This window comes from Macaca mulatta, chromosome 6 (assembly GCF_049350105.2).
Source record: "Macaca mulatta isolate MMU2019108-1 chromosome 6, T2T-MMU8v2.0, whole genome shotgun sequence".
Taxonomy (NCBI): domain Eukaryota; kingdom Metazoa; phylum Chordata; class Mammalia; order Primates; family Cercopithecidae; genus Macaca; species Macaca mulatta.
Window position 1 is genome coordinate 1,684,288 of NC_133411.1, and position 17,815 is coordinate 1,702,102.

The window sequence follows — 17,815 nt, forward strand, 5'->3', positions numbered from 1 at the left end:
AAAAATCGACGTGAGAATACCCTTCAGAAAAGAAGGAAAAATCAACACAAGAATATCCTTTGGAAAAGAAGGAAAAATTGAGGCAAGAATACCCTTCAGAAATGGAGGAAAAATCGACATGAGAACACCCTTTGGAAATGAAGGAAAAATTGATGTGTGAATGCCCTTCAGAAATGGAGGAAAAATCAAGGGGAGAATACCCTTCGGAAGTGAAAGAAAAATTGACGTTCTCCAGTGAGGATGCACTAAGATAATTTGTAGCCAGGACACCTGGTTTAAAAGATACTAAAGCAAAGTACTTCAGCCTGAGGGAAGATACCAGAGGAAAACCTACAACCCCAAGAAGGAAGAAAGGGCAAGACAAGCAGTAAATATCCAAGGAAACACAGCATACTATTGTTCTCCTCTTTACCCCGAGTGACTTTCTTGCTCTGAGTCTATTTTGTCCAACATGAATAGAGCTGTTTGAGGATTTTTGTGTAACTGATGTTGGTCTGATAGGTCTTTTCCCATCCTTTTACTGTGAAACAGTCTATATCATTACATTTAAAATGGATTTCTTGTAGACAGCATGTAGATGAGTCTTTAAAGTACATATGATTGTTGAAAGTGACAATGAACAACATTGTGTGGTGGAATTTTCAATATGTGCAGACGTGATACAATGACTGTGACAAAGGGCACAGTGAAGGGGCCTCGGTGGGGACAAGATCCCAGCATTCCAGCCAGAAGTGGTAAAATATTAATTCTGCATAGACTGGAAAGGTGAGGAGGAGTTAGAATGTATATTGCAATCCTTAGAATGATAATACACAGAGATAGAATTCAAGGAACCATATAAATCATAATGAAATACTACAAAATATCCCAATAATCCAAAAGAAGGCATGCAAAGGGGAAAAGAGGAAAATATCAGAGGCACCAAATAGAGGACATGCAAGAAATGCTGGACCTGAATTCAGATGCATCATAATGAATATAAATGTAGATGATCTAAACATACTGACTAAAGGCAGAAATTATCAGACTGGGTAATGGCAAGTCTTATCTACAGGCTGTCTACAAAAACCCTCTTTAAATACAACATATAGGCAGATTAAACGTAAAAGGATAGAAAAAGATATGCCAAGCAAACACCAATTAAAAAAACTGGAGTGACAAAGCAGATTTCAGAGCAAGGAAAATTACTAAAAGAGGGACGTTGCATAATGACAAAGGGTCAACTCCCCAAGAAGACCTAGTAATCCTAAATACATAAGCACCCAACAACAGGGCTTCCAAATACACAAGACAAAGATGGTAGACCTGAAAGGGAACAGGCAGCTCCACACTGGGATTGGTGACCCCAACATTCCCATCTCAGTAGGCTGGGGCTGCCATGTCAAAATACCACAGACTGGGGCCTTAAAGGGCTAAAATTTGTTTTACTTGTTTTCTCACCATTCTGGAAGCTGAAGGACCAAGATGAAGACTAGTGAGGTTGACTTCTTGGTGTTCTCACACGGTAGGGGTTGACTTCTCGGTGTTCTCACATGGTATTTTTTTGTGCTGGTGTGGAGAGTGAACGATTCCTGGCTTCTTTCCATCTTCTTATAAGGACACAAGTCCTATTGAGTCAGGCCCCCTCATATGACTTCTTGCAACCATAATCACCTCCTTACAGGCCCCGTCTCTAAACACAGTTACATTGGGGGTTAGGACTTCAACGTGTGAATTTTGTGAGACACAATTCAGTTCATAACAACTCCTCTCTCAGTAACTGATAGAAAAGTGGACAGTAAATTAGCAAGGATATGGAAGAACTGACCAGCTCCAGGAACCAACTGGACCCAACTAACATTTATAAAATGTTCTGCCAAACAACATCTACATACACTCTCTTTTTGGTCATAAAATGCATGTGAACAAATTTACAATAACAAAAAACCTACAATGGAGTGAAACTGGAAATCAATAACATGAAAATGCCTAGAAAACCTCCAAATAGGTGGAAATTAAACAACACACTCGCTAGACAATGCAAATGTCGAGGAGGATGGCTCAGAAAACTGGAAATCACTTGAACTGAATGAAAATGAAAAATACAATATAGCAAAATGAAACAGGGCTTAGAGAGAAATTTACAGAACTAAATGCTTATATTAGAAGCATTTAGTTAGAAAAGAATGAAGAAATGCTAATACTAAAAACAGAAGAAAATTATAAATCAACAATCTAAGCTTCCACTTTAAGAAATTATAAGGCCGGGCGCGGTGGCTCAAGCCTGTAATCCCAGCACTTTGGGAGGCCGAGACGGGCGGATCACGAGGTCAGGAGATCGAGACCATCCTGGCTAACCCGGTGAAACCCCGTCTCTACTAAAAAATACAAAAAACTAGCCGGGCGCGGTGGCGGGCGCCTGTAGTCCCAACTACTCGGGAGGCTGAGGCAGGAGAATGGCGTGAACCCGGGAGGCGGAGCTTGCAGTGAGCTGAGATCCGGCCACTGCACTCCAGCCTGGGCGGCAGAGCGAGACTCCGTCTCAAAAAAAAAAAAAAAAAAAAAAAAAAAAGAAATTATAAAAACAGGAGCAAATTAAACTGAAAGCAGACAGAAGGAAGGAAAGAGTAAAGATAAGAGAAATCAATGAAATAGAAAACAGAAAGACAACAAAGAAAAATCAATAAACTAGAGGCTGGTTCTTTGGAAAGATCAGTAAAATTGATAAAGCTTTAACCAGATTGATTAGCGAGGAAGAAAGAGAGAGAAATTACCAGTATCAGTAATGAAAGAGGATATATCACTATTGACCCACAGACATTAAGAGGGCAAAACACGAACATTATGAATTACTCTGTGCACATACATCTGACAACTTTGAAGAAATAAACCAATTCTTTAAAAGCCACAAACTACCAAAACTTGCTCAACAAGAAATAGATGGCCTGAACAGCCCTTTTGTATTAAAGTAATGAAATTCATAGCAGAAAAACTTTCTGAAAATGAAAATTCCAGACACTGACGGTTTCATTAACAGATTTTATGAACATGTAATGAAGAAATATTACCAATTCTGCACAATCTCCTCCAGAAAATAGAAGAGAAACACTTCCCTACTCATGTTATGAAAACAGGATTACTCCAGTGCCAAAGCCAGACAAATGACAGTACGAGAAACAAAACTATGTACGAATATCTCTCATGAACATAGATGCAAAAGTCAGCAATATAGAAGAACCAGCACAAATTGTGACAGTAGCATGCAAGGCTAAACATTTGAAATTCAGTCGGTACTCTCCACTGTATTGACAGACCAAAGAAGAAAACACACATGATCATCTTCAATGATGCAAAAACAGTGACAAAATTCAAGAATCATTCACGGAAAAAGTCTCAGCAAACTAGGAGCAGTGAGGAACTTCCTTAACCAGATGGAGCGTATCCATTAAAAACCCGCAGATGATATCACGCATAGTGGTGAAAAACTGGATACTTCCTCCCTAAAATCTGGAATGAGAAGAGGCGGTCCCCACTCCCATCCCTGCCAACATCATCCTGAAAGTACCAGCTAGTGCAATAAAGCAAGAGAAGGAAATAAAAGGCATTCAGACGGCCGGGCGCAGTGGCTCAAGCCTGTAATCCCAGCACTTTGGGAGGCCGAGACGGGCGTATCACAAGGTCAGGAGATCGAGACCGTCCTGGCTAACACGGTGAAACCCCGTCTCTACTAAAAAATACAAAAAACTAGCCGGGCGAGGTGGCGGGCGCCTGTAGTCCCAGCTACTCAGGAGGCTGAGGCAGGAGAATGGTGTAAACCCGGGAGGCGGAGCTGGCAGTGAGCTGAGATCCGGCCACTGCACTCCAGCCTGGGCGACAGAGCGAGACTCCATCTCAAAAAAAAAAAAAAAAAAAAAGCATTCAGACAACAAAGGAAGAAAGAAAACCATCTCTATTTACAGAGAGCATAATTGTTTATGTAGAACATTCTGAGGAATTTACTGGAAAAGACACACAAACCTCACCGATAACTAGTCCATGAGTTCGGCCTTGTCGCTGGATACAAGATCAGCACACACGTGTCCCCAGCATTTTTATCTAATAACAGAGAACACGTTGGAATTGAAGTTTAAGTCAGTCTCACTGACAGCCCTGCCAAGACAACGGAACACAAACACATTTAACACAACGCAAGTAGATGAATAATGGGCAAAAGAGGGAACAACTCATTCACCAAAGACATTTGCATGGCAGATAAGAACATGAGCTGCTCGACATCGTCAGCCACGAGGGAATAAAAACATACACTACTGGCGCGTGGAACCACGACACACCTCTGAGAACAGCACAAGGAAAAGGCAACGCGTGGCCACACCCAGCGCTGGCGAGGATGTGCGGCAGCTGCTCCAGACAACAAGGTGGCAGTGTATTTTAACATTATGTCTACACTTCCCTCGGGAGTGAGCAACCCCCTGCCTGGACATGCACTCTGGAGAGATGAAAGTCTATTTCACGGGAAAATCTACACATGACCGTTTATAGCGGCCTCACTCCAGGAATTAGAAAATGAACCGTTTACTTGAGTCCAATGAATATTCACCAATACAACCAATCAACTGACAAATGTGTAAACAACAACATTGAGACCTACGTGAAACAAACAATACCTGCTTACATATTTTAACTGTTTGCCCGTTTTGCCTCTGTGGACTTCCATTTCAATTCTTCATCCTTCCAATACCTACGACTGTTTTTATTTAAGGTGTTAAATGAAACGTTTGACTGATCAAATAACTGATATGACATTTATCTTACTTTACTTTTAAAATTTCAACTTTTATTTTAGTTTTAGCAGGCACCCGTGCAGATTTGTTACATGAGAATATTGCGTGATGCTGAGGTTTGGAGGAAGCGTCCCATCACCCAGATGGTGAGCATCATACCTGAAGGAAGTTCTTTAATCCCCATCCCCAACCCTCCAGGAGGCCGCAGTGTCTTTTGTTCCCATATTTTTGTACACGTGTCCTCAATGTTTAGTTCCCACTTGTAAGTGAGAACATACCGTATTTGGTTTTCTGTTCCTGCATTAATTTGCTTAGGAGAACGGCCTCCAGTTGCATCCATGTTGCTGCAAAGGACACATTTTCATTCTTTTCATGGCTACGTAGTATTCCACAGTGTATACGTACCACATTCTCATTCTTTTCATGGTTGCGTAGTATTCCACGCTGTATACCTACCACATTCTCATCCTTTTCATGGCACGGCTGTGCGGCACTCCACGGTGTATACCTACCACGTTTTCTTCCTTTGCATGACTGCGTGGCACTCCACGGTGTATACCTACCACGTTTTCATCCTTTGCATGGCTGCGCTGGCACTCCACGGTGTATACCTACCACGTTTTCATCCTTGGCATGGCTGTGGCTGCGCGGCACTCCACGGTGTATGCCTATCACGTTTTCATCCTTTGCATGACTGCGTGGTACTCCACGGTGTATACCTACCACGTTTTCATCCTTTGCATGGCTGCGCGGCACTCCACAGTGTATACCTACCACATTTTCATCCTTGGCATGGCTGTGGCTGCACGGCACTCCACGGTGTATGCCTATCACGTTTTCATCCTTTGCATGACTGTGGCTGTGCGGCACTCCACGGTGTATGCCTATCACGTTTTCATCCTTTGCATGACTGCGCGGTACTCACGGTGTATACCTACCACGTTTTCTTTATGTAGTCGTCTACTATTGATGGGCACCTGGGTCGGCTCCATGTCTTCCTATTGTGAATAACACTGTGATGAACATATGTGTCATTTTGGTAGAATCCTTTATTTTCTTTTGGGTATATACCCAGTAATGGGATTGCTAGGTTGAGCAGTAGCTCTGTTTTAAGATCTTTGAGGAATCTTCAGACTGCTCTCCACAGGCCTGGGCTAATTTACATTCCCACCAGCAGTGTGTGAGCATCACCTTTTTTCTTTGGCTTCACCAGCATCTGTTGTTTTTTGACTTTGTAATAATCGCCATTCTGACTGCTAAGCTGACATCTCATTGGGGTTTTGATTTGCATTTCTCTGATAATGAGAATTTTTTCTTATACTTGTTGGTCACTTGTATGTCTTCTTTGGAGAAGTATCTGTTCCCGTCCTTTGCTTATTTTTTAATGGGGTTGTTTTTTGCTTGTCGATTTAAGTTTCCTATAGATGCTGGATATTAGGCCTTTGTCAGATGCATAGTTTGCAAATATTTTCTCCCATTCTGTAGGGGTCTGTTTCCTCTGCTGGCAGTTTCCTCTGCTGTGCAAAAGCTCTTTCATTTAATTAGGTCTCACTTGTCTTTTTGTTTTTGTTGCAGTTGCTTTTGGGGACATAGCCAGAGTTCTTTGCCAACGCCAACGTCAAGAAGAGCATTTCCTAGGTTGTCTTTCAGGATGTTTATATTTTGACATCTTGCATTTGAGTCTTTAATCCATCTAGAGTTGATTTTTGTCTATGGGGAAGGGTAAGAGTCCAGTTTCCTTCTTCTGCCTGTGACTGAGCTGGTTATCCCAGCACCATCTCTCGGACAGGGAGTCCTTTCCCTGCGGCTTGTTTTTGTTGGTCTTGTCAAAGATCAGATGGGCATAGGTGTGCAGCTTCATGTCTGAGTTTTCTATTCTGTTCTATATGATAATGAAACCAAATAAATGTCTCTGCTCAGACACCTTCTGACAAGGTCTGTGGCGCCCAGCACCGCGTTAGGGCCGCAGCCGCCTGCCCCATGTGCCTGGCCAGGCTCTGCCCAGTTCCCTGCAGCTGCACCAGTGTGTGCTGTGACTCATGCTCCTGGTTTGTCATCTGCCCCCTCAGTAGACACCATGGCCCTCAAGCTTTCTCCACTCCGTGACCAGCACCTGGGATGGGACCAGCAGTGCCTGTGGCTCTGGATTCATGCTTGTTGAAGGACTGACTGAACAGAGCCTCCCTTACAGAAGTGATCGGCATGGCCCTCCCTGAGTCCCGGCCTCGCTCTGGATACCAGGGAGCAAGGCGGTCAGGGATCAGAGGCTGAGGCTGAGATGCTAGAGCAGGGAGATTGCCTGGGCGGGGGCTGGCGGGTGTGGTGGAACTGCAGGTTCTCGCCTTGAACCTGCTTGTGGGGGAGCCTTTCTCGGCCCTCTCTCCGCTGGTTTTCACCCTTCGGCGTTTTTCTCCCTGGTGCATGCCATGCCTTGCACCCCACCCCAGTGATCCAGGAAGGGGACATGTCGGCCGAGTGAGAGCCTATTTCTGAACACTCTGTGAAGTTGGTGAGAATTCAGGTGCCTATCGGCCGGGCTCCACCTGTGCACCAGGTGTGGCCGCCTCACTGTGACTTCAAAGGACCCCAGGGAGGAAGGAGGCTCCCAGCCGCACACAGGTGAGTCAGTCCCATTGTTCTGCGCGTCTGAAAAATCAATCGGGTCCAAAGTAAAAATATTTATTTAATGAGCAGAAATGTATGGCCAATCGGTTTTTAAAGGATATTGCTTCCTGCTCCTTGATACTGAAAAGGGGCCTTTGACAAAATTCATTTGCAGGGATTGAGTTCTGGGTGAAATAAGGACAGAAAATAGCACAGCACTCACCAAAGACAGCTCATTCTCTTCCTTGGGGTGCTGGGGGACATGGACGCCCCTCAGGGGCAAGAAGATCCCAGCGGGAGGACGCTGGGCACTGCGTGAAGTCTCCCCTGGGAGCCCCAGAGAGGGGCAGGCGACGGCCCTGGGTGTCCCTGGGTCTCCCAAACGCAGGCCTGGGCTTCTCTTGGAGGAAGACTCCGCCCTGCAGAAAAGAAGGGTCTGGGTCAGAACCCAGTGAGTCCGGGGCTCCCTCCGCCTCCTTCACTCCCTGTGAGATGGGCACGGAGCCTGGTGGTTCTCGGCTGAGATGGCACCCTCGCGGCACCTGCCGGGGACATGCCTGCTGGCCACCACCGAGCTCCTGCAGCTCCGGTCTGTGGAGAGCACTGCCCCGATCCCTACGGCTCGGAGAACCCGTGGTGTGTTTTGTAGCATCAGCATTTGAGTACTGGGTCTGCTGCGCTCCCTTCCTAGCGCAGCTCCCCATTCAGCTCCTTGCAGGCGTCAAGACCTTGCTGCATGGCTCCTCTTCCAAAACCCACAAGGTTCTGAGTTCCTGGGGCTTTGTCCCCCAAGTCTGTGGCCGCCGCAGGGCCTCCTCCTGGACCAGCCCGAAGGGCACATGGAGATGGCGCCTCAGGGCTCAAGTAGCGAAGGCCGCACAGACGTCCCGAGGACCCTGGGAGCGGCCGTGTCCTGCCTCTTGGTCCCTGAGCACCCTGGGCCTTCCTGGCAGTGGAGGCTGGTGTCTCCCGCTCTGTCCAGGTGCAGGCCAGCGCACAGCTCCCGAGGGGAGCGAGGACCCAGGACTCCGTGACGGTTCTGGACAAGGCTCTCCAGGCGCCAGGCCTCAGGTCAGAACAGGACTCAATTAAATGCCTTCGGAGCTCTGGGTGAGACGCGCAGCACCCGTCACAGTCAGTCTTTGTGTGTTGGGGTGTGACGGAGACGATGTCTCAGCCCTATGTTCTCGCCAGGCTGTGTTTGGGACGTGTCAGTTTCCCGTGATTGCTGGAACAAGTTACCCCAGCTTTAGGGGCCGAGAACAACACGCAGGACCCTCACGCTTCTGGGACACGGCCCCCACTCCCTCTGGAGGCTCCGGGCCAGGATCCTCCCGTTGCCTCCAGCTTCTGCTGTATCTCTCCACGGCTGGCTCCTCTGTGCCTCTTCTCTGTGTCTCTCTTCTGTCTCTTACAAGGACACGCATGATTGCATTTAGACCCCCCACCCCCCGATGACCCAGGAAAAGCACCTCTCAAGATCCCTGCGTTTATCACAGCTTTTGCCTCATAGGTGACATTCAAAGCGCTGGGGTTTTGCACAGATTTGAGGGAAGGTCTTAATCAGCTCAGGTGGCCGTAGCAGAAAATAACACGCGGGCGACCTGAGCTGCAGGCACAGATTTCCCGCCAACTCTGGAGTGGAAGCCAGAGATCCGGGCACCAGCTGACTGGCCTCCTGGTGAGGGCCCTTCCTCGTTTCCTGGTGCAACAGAGCAAGGGGAGGGCAACTCTCTCCTATGAGGGCACTGATCCCACTGGGAGGGCCCTACTCCACACGCCGCAGCACTGGGGTTGGGCTTCCACCTGTGACTCCTGCGGGAGCACAAACCTGCAGCCAATACACCGCGTGCCTCTGGGCAGCAAAGGTCCCCTCTCACCCGCACTTCATTCTCCTGGTGCTGCCTCTAAGGACAAGGCTGGCTCCAGCAGTCTCGGTGCTGACTACCAGGAGGCAGGAGGCCCGCGCGCTCACCGTAGCTGTGAAGCCAGCTGATTACACTTCAGGCTTTTGTTTGTTCCCCACCCCGACCGGCTCCTTCATCCACACAGACTGCTCGGACCTGGACTCAGGCCAGGCTGGACACCGGGCAGACAGAGGGATGTCCCCAGCAGCCAGCACTCTCTGTCTGAGCAGACAGAAGGATGTCCCCAGCAGCTGGCTCCCCCGTCCAAGCAGATAGAGGGACGTCCCCAGCAGCTGGCTCCCTCTGTCCAAGCCCTGGGAAGGTGGGGTCCTCCAGAGCTCCCCTCCGCAGCTCCAGCCACTCCCATGCTCCAGCTCCTGCCCCCTCCTGGGGCTCTATCTCCCCATGGAGAAAGGGGGTCCCTCGGCTGGGCAGGCACAGCCTCCTTCCAGGCCTTCTTACAGGCACCTTCACATGTGCCTGTGCCACCTATGCTGTGCCCACCACCTCGGCAGATGCCAGGGTCCACAGGAAGGCATTGGGCACAACAGTCACTCAGCTGTCGTGTTTTCTTTCTCTTAGCCGCAGTCTAGGCCTAGCAGCAGTGGCCTTGGTTTGGAGCCCAGGTTGGGCACCTCTGTGATGCCAATTTTCTTTGCCTTCATCATCCCAAGGTGGCTGCTGCAGTTTCAGACATCACAGCTCTGTTCAGCGCAAAGCAGAAGGGGGACAGGGTATGTGCCACTTACACTTGTTTCTTCTTCTGGAAAATCTAAACTTTACCCCAAAATGCCACCGTAGCCTCATGCTTGCTTCTCACCAGTCTGAGCTGTAACAGATGCCTCCATCCTCTACACCAGAAATGGGCAAGGCCCAAGAGGGCTGGGAACTGCCAGTCCCCTCGAGGGCCCTCTTATTTTTACTTTTTAGAGATGTGAAGACTGGAGTTGGGAGATGGGCTTGTTCATGGCCACACAGCCAGGGAGCCTGCTCACCCCAGTGTGTGCCCAGCCGGAAACCTGTATCTGGACCCCCAGAGCCTGGGATCCTCACAGTGAGGACCCTCCATGTCCACTGCCTGCAGGATCCGACAGAGGCTGTGATGCTGAGCCCCGGCCTCAGCGACAAAGCTCCGCCCAACGGAATGCACCCAGTGGCAGCCAAAGTGGCCCTGGAGCCTGCGGGGTTGAGGCGGTGCAGCTTGGTCAGCGGGGGGGGGGGGTGGGAGGGGGACGTGGCCAGGGGTCAGTGGCCAGCTTGGTCAGCGGGGGGGGGGGGTGGGAGGGGGACGTGGCCAGGGGCCAGTGGCCAGCTTGGTCAGCGGGGGGTGGGGGTGGGAGGGGGGACGTGGCCAGGGGCCAGTGGCCAGCTTGGTCAGCGGGGGGTGGGGGGTGGGAGGGGGGACGTGGCCAGGGGCCAGTGGCCAGCTTGGTCAGCGGGGGGGGGGTGGGAGGGGGACGTGGCCAGGGGCCAGTGGCCAGCTTGGTCAGCGGGGGTGGGGGGGTGGGAGGGGGGCCAGTGGCCGGGGAGCAGTCAGGGCTTGTCGGCTGACCAGAGGCTCAAGGAAAAGGCGAGCTTTGAGTGACGGTCACTGGGCCATATGGGGTGGGGCGGCTCTGGCTGTGAGAGAACTCCTGCTTGGAGGAGGCCTTGGGCTTCCTGAGGCTGGTGGCCCCCAGGCAACACTCCGCCCTGGCCCTAAGGGACTCTGAGCTCTGGGCTCCCCGAAGCCTCAGAGATGAGGAGCAAGCAGCTGCAGGTCCCCAAGCCATAGTGGGGTAAGCCTGGGACTTGGCAGAGGACGCCAGGTTATATCTGATGCTGGCCGCTGGTCCTGATCAACCTGTGTTTAACAGCAGATGGCGGAAAGAGAGGCAGAGGCGGTGTGCTAGGCCGTTCTTGCATTGCTATAAAGAAAACCTGAGACTGGGTAATTTATAAAGAAAAGAGGTTTAATTGGCTCACGGTTTTGTAGGCTGTACATGAAGTATAGTGCCAGGATCCGCTTCTGATGAGGCCTCAGGAAGTTTCCAATTGTGGCGGAAGGTAAAGGGGGAGCAGATGCATGGCGTTGTGAGAGGGGGGCAAGTCAGAGGGAGGAGACAGCTCTCATTGTGAGAGGCAGAGCAAGTCAGAGGGGGGAGGCACCTCACATTTTGAGAGGGGGAGCAAGTCAGAGAGGGGAGGTGCCTCACATTGTGAGAGGAGAGCAAGTCAGAGGGGGGAGGTGCCTCACATTGTGAGAGGGGGAGCAAGTCAGAGGGGGGAGGTGCCTCACATTGTGAGAGGAGAGCAAGTCAGAGGGGGGAGGTGCCTCACATTGTGAGAGGAGAGCAAGTCAGAGGGGGGAGGTGCCTCACATTGTGAGAGGAGAGCAAGTCAGAGGGGGGAGGTGCCTCACATTGTGAGAGGAGAGCAAGTCAGAGGGGGGAGGTGCCTCACATTGTGAGAGGAGAGCAAGTCAGAGGGGGGAGGTGCCTCACATTTTGAGAGGGGGAGCAAGTCAGAGAGGGGAGGTGCCTCACATTGCAAGGGGGGAGCAACTCAGAGGGGGGAGGCACCTCACACCTCGCACTTTTTTAAAAAAGAAATTGAGATGGAGTGTCACTCTGTTGCCCAGGCTGGAGTGCAGTGGCATGATCTCAGCTCACTGCAACCTCTGTCTCCCAGGTTCCAGCAATTCTCCTGTCTCAGTCCCCCAAGTAGCTGGGATAACAGGTGCACACCACCACACCCAGCTAATTATTTTTGTGTTTTTAGTCAAGACAGGGTTTTGCCATGTTGGCCAGGCTGGTCTTGAACTCCTGACCTCAAATGATCCACTCGTCTCAGTCGCCCAAAGTGCTGGGATTACAGGTGTGAGCCACTGCACCCGGCCACCACACACTTTTAAACTACCAGAACTACCAGAGTGAGAACTCACTCGTCACCAACGGGATGACCCATGCCATTCATGAGGCACCCACTCCTATAATCCAAACACCTCCTCCAGCCCCCACCTCCAGCACTGACAATTCCATTTCAACATGAGATTTGCGGGGACAAACATCCAAACCATATCGCGTGGGCTCAGGAGGCAGCAGCCCTGGAAGATGCCAAGTGCCTGGGAGGTCAGAGAAAGATGCTGGAGTTCACGGGTGCCACGTGCAGGCGCAGCTCCTGCCAGGTGGCTGAAGACGCGGCTCCAGGTGGTGGCAGTGCCTCGGCCCCACCCCTCCTTCCTGGGGAGAGGGTCACGGCTCAGTGCCTGAGGGGCTGGGGGGCTTTTCTGAGAGGGGTGCATGCCCGCCTGTCAGGCACTTTCGGAAAAAGCTGGAAACCAAGATTTCCCTGAGAAGTCCTGGGCTTTCCGGTGTTGGAAACTGCAGGAAACAGCTGGCCTCTACCTCCCCCCAGGGTCCAGGAGAGAATTTGTTCTGGACAAACCCCTGTAGGCCACGTGCTTGGGGCACCTCTGACCTCGCCCAGTGCCATACCCCCAGCTGAGGCCCGGCCCCTGCTAGGGAGTGGTTCAGGGATGTGGGGCCTGGCACCGGTCCGCAGGCCTGTGGGAGCCCTCTGGGCCCCTGGCAGAGTGGGGCAGCAGTTGGCCGAGGACTGCAAGGGCTGAGCTGTCCTGACCCAGTCCTGCGATAGCAGAGCCTCCCACCCTGCCTCGGGGCTCCTGGACATCTCCTGCAGCCATGCCACTCATAGCTGGGCTCTATGCATGCTGTCAGTGCAGCCCCAGCAGCCCAAAGCGGTTCACAAGCTCCCAGACCGACTGTACCTGCTCCAGGGCAACTCCTATGAGGGCACTGAAACTTCCCATCGTGACAGGGCTCCGGCCCACAGCCATGGTGATGCCCCTTCCCACACCAGCTCCTGCAACTAGAAGGCTGCGGGCCACTCCCTCTGAGGTCTCTCCTTTCCAGACACAAGGGCAGGAGTCAAGCGCAGTGGCAGCATCCCCCAAAGATGTCGATGGATGGTGTTTCAACCTAAACCGGACAGCCGCAGTCTCTCCCTGGCCACACAGCGGGACAGAGACCAGGACACAGCAGCCCACCCGCTGCCCTCACACTCCCTTCCTCCACGGTGTGAACTAAACTGCACACATGGCCTGTCACTCAGACAAGGCTGGAAGGTGTGGCCCCACCCCCTCCTAAGACGTTATGATGCAGGGAACCCCCAAGCCCACCCTCAACTGTGCTCACCTGAAACGGCCCAGCAAGGGCTACGCGTGCCTTCCCGTCTCACATTTGGGAAGGTCAGTGGGTAAAATGCGATATTGACAGTTCTCAAATATTGATGTTGATCTTAACTGCTAGAGATACCGTGAGGGAAAAGAGCGCTTTTGTTCAACATTTATGAATGGATAAAGGAGGAACCGAAACCAACAAAGGGGCGGCTGGCCCTGGACCAGGTTTAGGAGCTGTGGGCAGGGTGGGCCGGCACCTCCTTTCCTCTCGAGAAGGATGTGAGCAGCCGGTGGCTCGTACCCCCTGTCTCCTCAGCCTCGTTCATGCCTCTGCACTACCCGCTGGGCTCCTGCCACCCAGGGGTGTGGGGAGAGGCCTTGGCATGGGATAGAGGTCCACGTGTGGGTGTGTGACGGGTACTGGTGGATGGAGGTCCACGTGTGGGTGTGCAACTGGGTGTGAGACTGCGTGTGGGTGTGTGAGCGTGTACACGGGTGTGCATGTGCTCGTACACCTGTGTATGTACGCAGTGTGAGCAGGTGTGTGAACTGACTGTGCTGTGGCTGTGAGCGTGTACACACGTGAACTGAGCGTGACAGTGCGAAGGTGTGTGCCGCGAGTTCCACTGGCCACATGAGCACGGGCGAGGCCGCTCTGCTAGCCTGTGGATGTCCAGCCTGGCCACGCTGGACGCCCGTGTCTTCTTCTCAACACAGGGTGGAGAGAGGACAACGCAGGACGCGTCTCCGAGCTTGGCTCAGGCGCCCAGCGGCAGCTGGGGTTGGGTGCAGCCGCTCTACGTAGCCCTGGCTTGGATGCTGTGAGCTGGGTGGGCCTGGGGTGAGTGCCCGTCCCTGGGGTGGGTGGAGACCCCCATTTCCCTCTCAAGTCCCCTCACTGCACATTGAAGCCTCCTCCCACCCCCACTCCATTTAAAGGTCAGAGGCGGCCCCTCAGGCTGCACCTCCAGCCCTCCTCTCTGACCACGTGGGTCTCCCTGTTTCCTTCCGCTGGCCTAGTCTCTGTAGGGCCCACTGAGCCTGCAGTCTGGGACCACAGGCTTGAAGATTGAGGCTCAGGGCCTGGGAGCCTCCCTGGAATGTTCTAGAAAGCTACGGAGGGGCACCTGTCGGGGAGACAGCACACGGAGAGCCTCTCCTGCCTGGGTCCTGCCACAGCAGCCTGGGCCTGTGGGCCTAAAGAGCTGCTCCAGACTTTAACTGGGTCTGAGGGCTGGTGCCCTGTGAGGAACCCAGGTTAGAACCTGGGGACAGAGGCCTCCATTAGTCCTTGGGAGTGGCAGGTAGCCCATGGGGTCATTGTGATCATGGTGCGTCATGGGAGCGCGTGCTGGGATGGGGAGGGGTCGTGGTGATCATGGCACAACGCACTTTCCTCTGGTCTAGGTTTAGGGATGCCAGCGAGACCCGCTGAAGCGTTGGGGCCCCACCCGAGGTGAGGCGTGCCCAGGTCTGGGGACTCCTGCCTTGGGGCCCCTCCCAGGAGAACCAGCCCCCTCCTCTGGCAGGAAGCCCCCAAAGCCGTGGAGGAGCCCTGGGCCCACAGACAGCATCCCTGCTGCTGGGGACCTCAGGCCTGTGCAGGTGCCGCTGCCACGGGGCTGATGGGGCCCAGCCCAGCTACCTCAGGCCCTGTTTCCGCTTTCCAGGCTTCTCCGCGGCTCTCTGCTTTTGCGGCCCCACTCCAGGCCAGAAGGCTCCCGCGCCTCCGTGGATCTTCACGATGTGGACAACCAAGGTGAGCACCGTGAGGAAGTGGCGACAGACACAACGTTTAGCCGCAGAAGACAGGATAATAAAGTTGGGTTTGGTTTATGATCTAACGTGACCATTAAAAGTGTTTAATAAACAACGTTGAAGACTACACAGTGGCAGATACATACGGCAATGCTTAGCATAACCTCATGACTGTCAATACGCACAGGCTTGAGAAACACCTGCAGGATACATGTGGGCACGTTAGTGTGGGTTAACTCAGTAGGGCGGCATATCGAATCTTGGTGCCCTTCTGTAGTGTCTATGTTTTCTTTTCTTTTTTTTTTTTTTTGAGACGGAGTCTCGCTCTGTCGCCCAGGCTGGAGTGCAGTGGCCCAATCTCGGCTCACTGCAAGCTCCGCCTCCCGGGTTCACGCCATTCTCCTGCCTCAGCCTCCCGAATAGCTGGGACTACAGGTGCCCGCCACCACGCCTGGCTAATTTTTTGTATTTTTAGTAGAGACGGGGTTTCACCGTGTTAGCCAGGATGGTCTCCATCTCCTGACCTCATGATCCGCCCGCCTCAGCCTCCCAAAGTGCTGGGATTACAGGCGTGAGCCACAATGCCCGGCCTGTAGTGTCTATATTTTCTACAGTGAAGCTGGGATACTTGCATTGTTTTCAAAGTTCCCATCGGCACTTCCATCACATCCCTGTGTGGTTCTGTCCTGGACCGGCTGCCCACTGAGGTCCCACTCACCCCTGCCCTGCCCTGTCTGGCCAGCCAGGTACCTGCCCAGGAGGAAGAGGCTCAGTGTTTGGGGCCTGTATTATGCCCTGAAAATCCACTGCTGTTGAGTGAGGGCCCATGAGGCCTTTAGTTTGCCGCTGTGTACTTCTGAAGAGCTGGGATGCTCTCCACTATTCTCTATCTCCTGGCTGGACAGAGTTCCACTCAGTGCACACCAGGAGCAGTGATGGGGCTGGGGGTGTGAGGGCTCAGCTGTGCCCTGAACTCCTTCACAGTCTTGCAGGAGGGGTCATGGAGCCATATCTGGGTTTGCAATTTTTGGGAAGTTACGTGACAATCTGCATACAGGAATGCTGAGTGCTCAGCAGGCCCCATGAACGATGATTAAATATGACGCTGTGTGTCCCACAACCTAAGGGCTGTGGCAGAGACCAGGAGGGCCATCAGCTCCCACAGCTCTCAAGTCCAGCTCAGGGATCCTCCTTGCTGACCTCCCTGGATTGTCGGTGGAGACAGCCATCCTCCCACAGAGCACCTGCCTGAAATGGGCCAGGCCGCCGTGCCTTGGCTCTTGCTGCACATGCTGAGGTCAGCACAGAGGCACCCTCGGACACCAGCATGCCCTCAGGTTTGCAGCTTGTCAAATATCTGATGAGGCAATCTGGCCAAATGTGCTCTAACACCACTGGACCAAGAGAATGTCCTGGGCTGACCAGATGCAGCCTTGCATCCACCGTCTGCCACCACCCACTGTGTACACCCCCTGCACACACCTCTGTACACACTCCCCCTGCACATAACCTCTACACACAGCCTGTGTACACTCCTGCACATATCCCCTGCACACACCTCCTGCACACGCCTCTTGCACAATCCTGTGTATACCCCCTGCACACACCTCTGCACACACTCTCCCTGCACACAGCCTCTGCACACAACCTGTGTACACTCCCTGCACATATCCCCTGCACACACCTCCTGCACACACCTCTGCAGACACCTCCTACACACACCCTGTGTATACTCCCTGCACGCACCTCCGTACACACCTTCACACACCATGTATACCCCCTGCACACACCTATGCACACATCTCCTGCACACACCCTGTGTATACCCCTGCACACCCTCTGCACAAACCTCCTGCACACACTGTTGCACACACCCCCGCACATAGTCCCTGCACACACCCTGCACAGACCCTGTGTGCATCCTCTGTACACACTCCTTGTGTATACTCTCTGCACACACCCCCTACGTGTACACCCTCTGCACACTCCTCCTGCATACACCCCATGTACACCTTCTGCACACACTCCCTGCACACATTCTGAGTACACCTACTGCACACCCCATGTACAACCTCTGTACACACCCGCTACACACTCCCCTACACCATCCACACACACTCCCTGCACACAACCCCTACACACTCCCCTACACCATCCACACACACCCCCTACACACTCCCCTACACCATCCACACACACCCCCCTACACACTCCCCTACACCATCCACACACACTCCCTGCACACAATCCCTACACACTCCCCTACACACTCCCTGCAAACACCCCCTACACACTCCCCTACACCATCCACACACACCCCCTACACACTCCCCTACACCATCCACACACACTGCCTGCACACAACCCCTACACACTCCCCTACACACTCCCTGCACACACCCCCTACACACTCCCCTACACCATCCACACACACCCCCTACACACTCCCCTACACCATCCACACACTCCCTGCACACATTCTGAGTACACTTACTGCACACCCCGTGTACAACCTCTGCACACACCCCCTACACACTCCCCTACACCATCCACACACACTCCCTGCACACACCCCCTTACACACTCCCCTACACCATCTGCACACA

At 52.7% G+C, this 17,815-nt stretch overlaps 1 pseudogene; it reads right to left on the minus strand.

Moving 5' to 3' along the window:
- Positions 1-7,597: 7,597 nt before the first annotated feature.
- On the minus strand, positions 7,598-8,205 carry LOC106998624 (uncharacterized; annotated as a pseudogene).
- Positions 8,206-17,815: the final 9,610 nt, after the last annotated feature.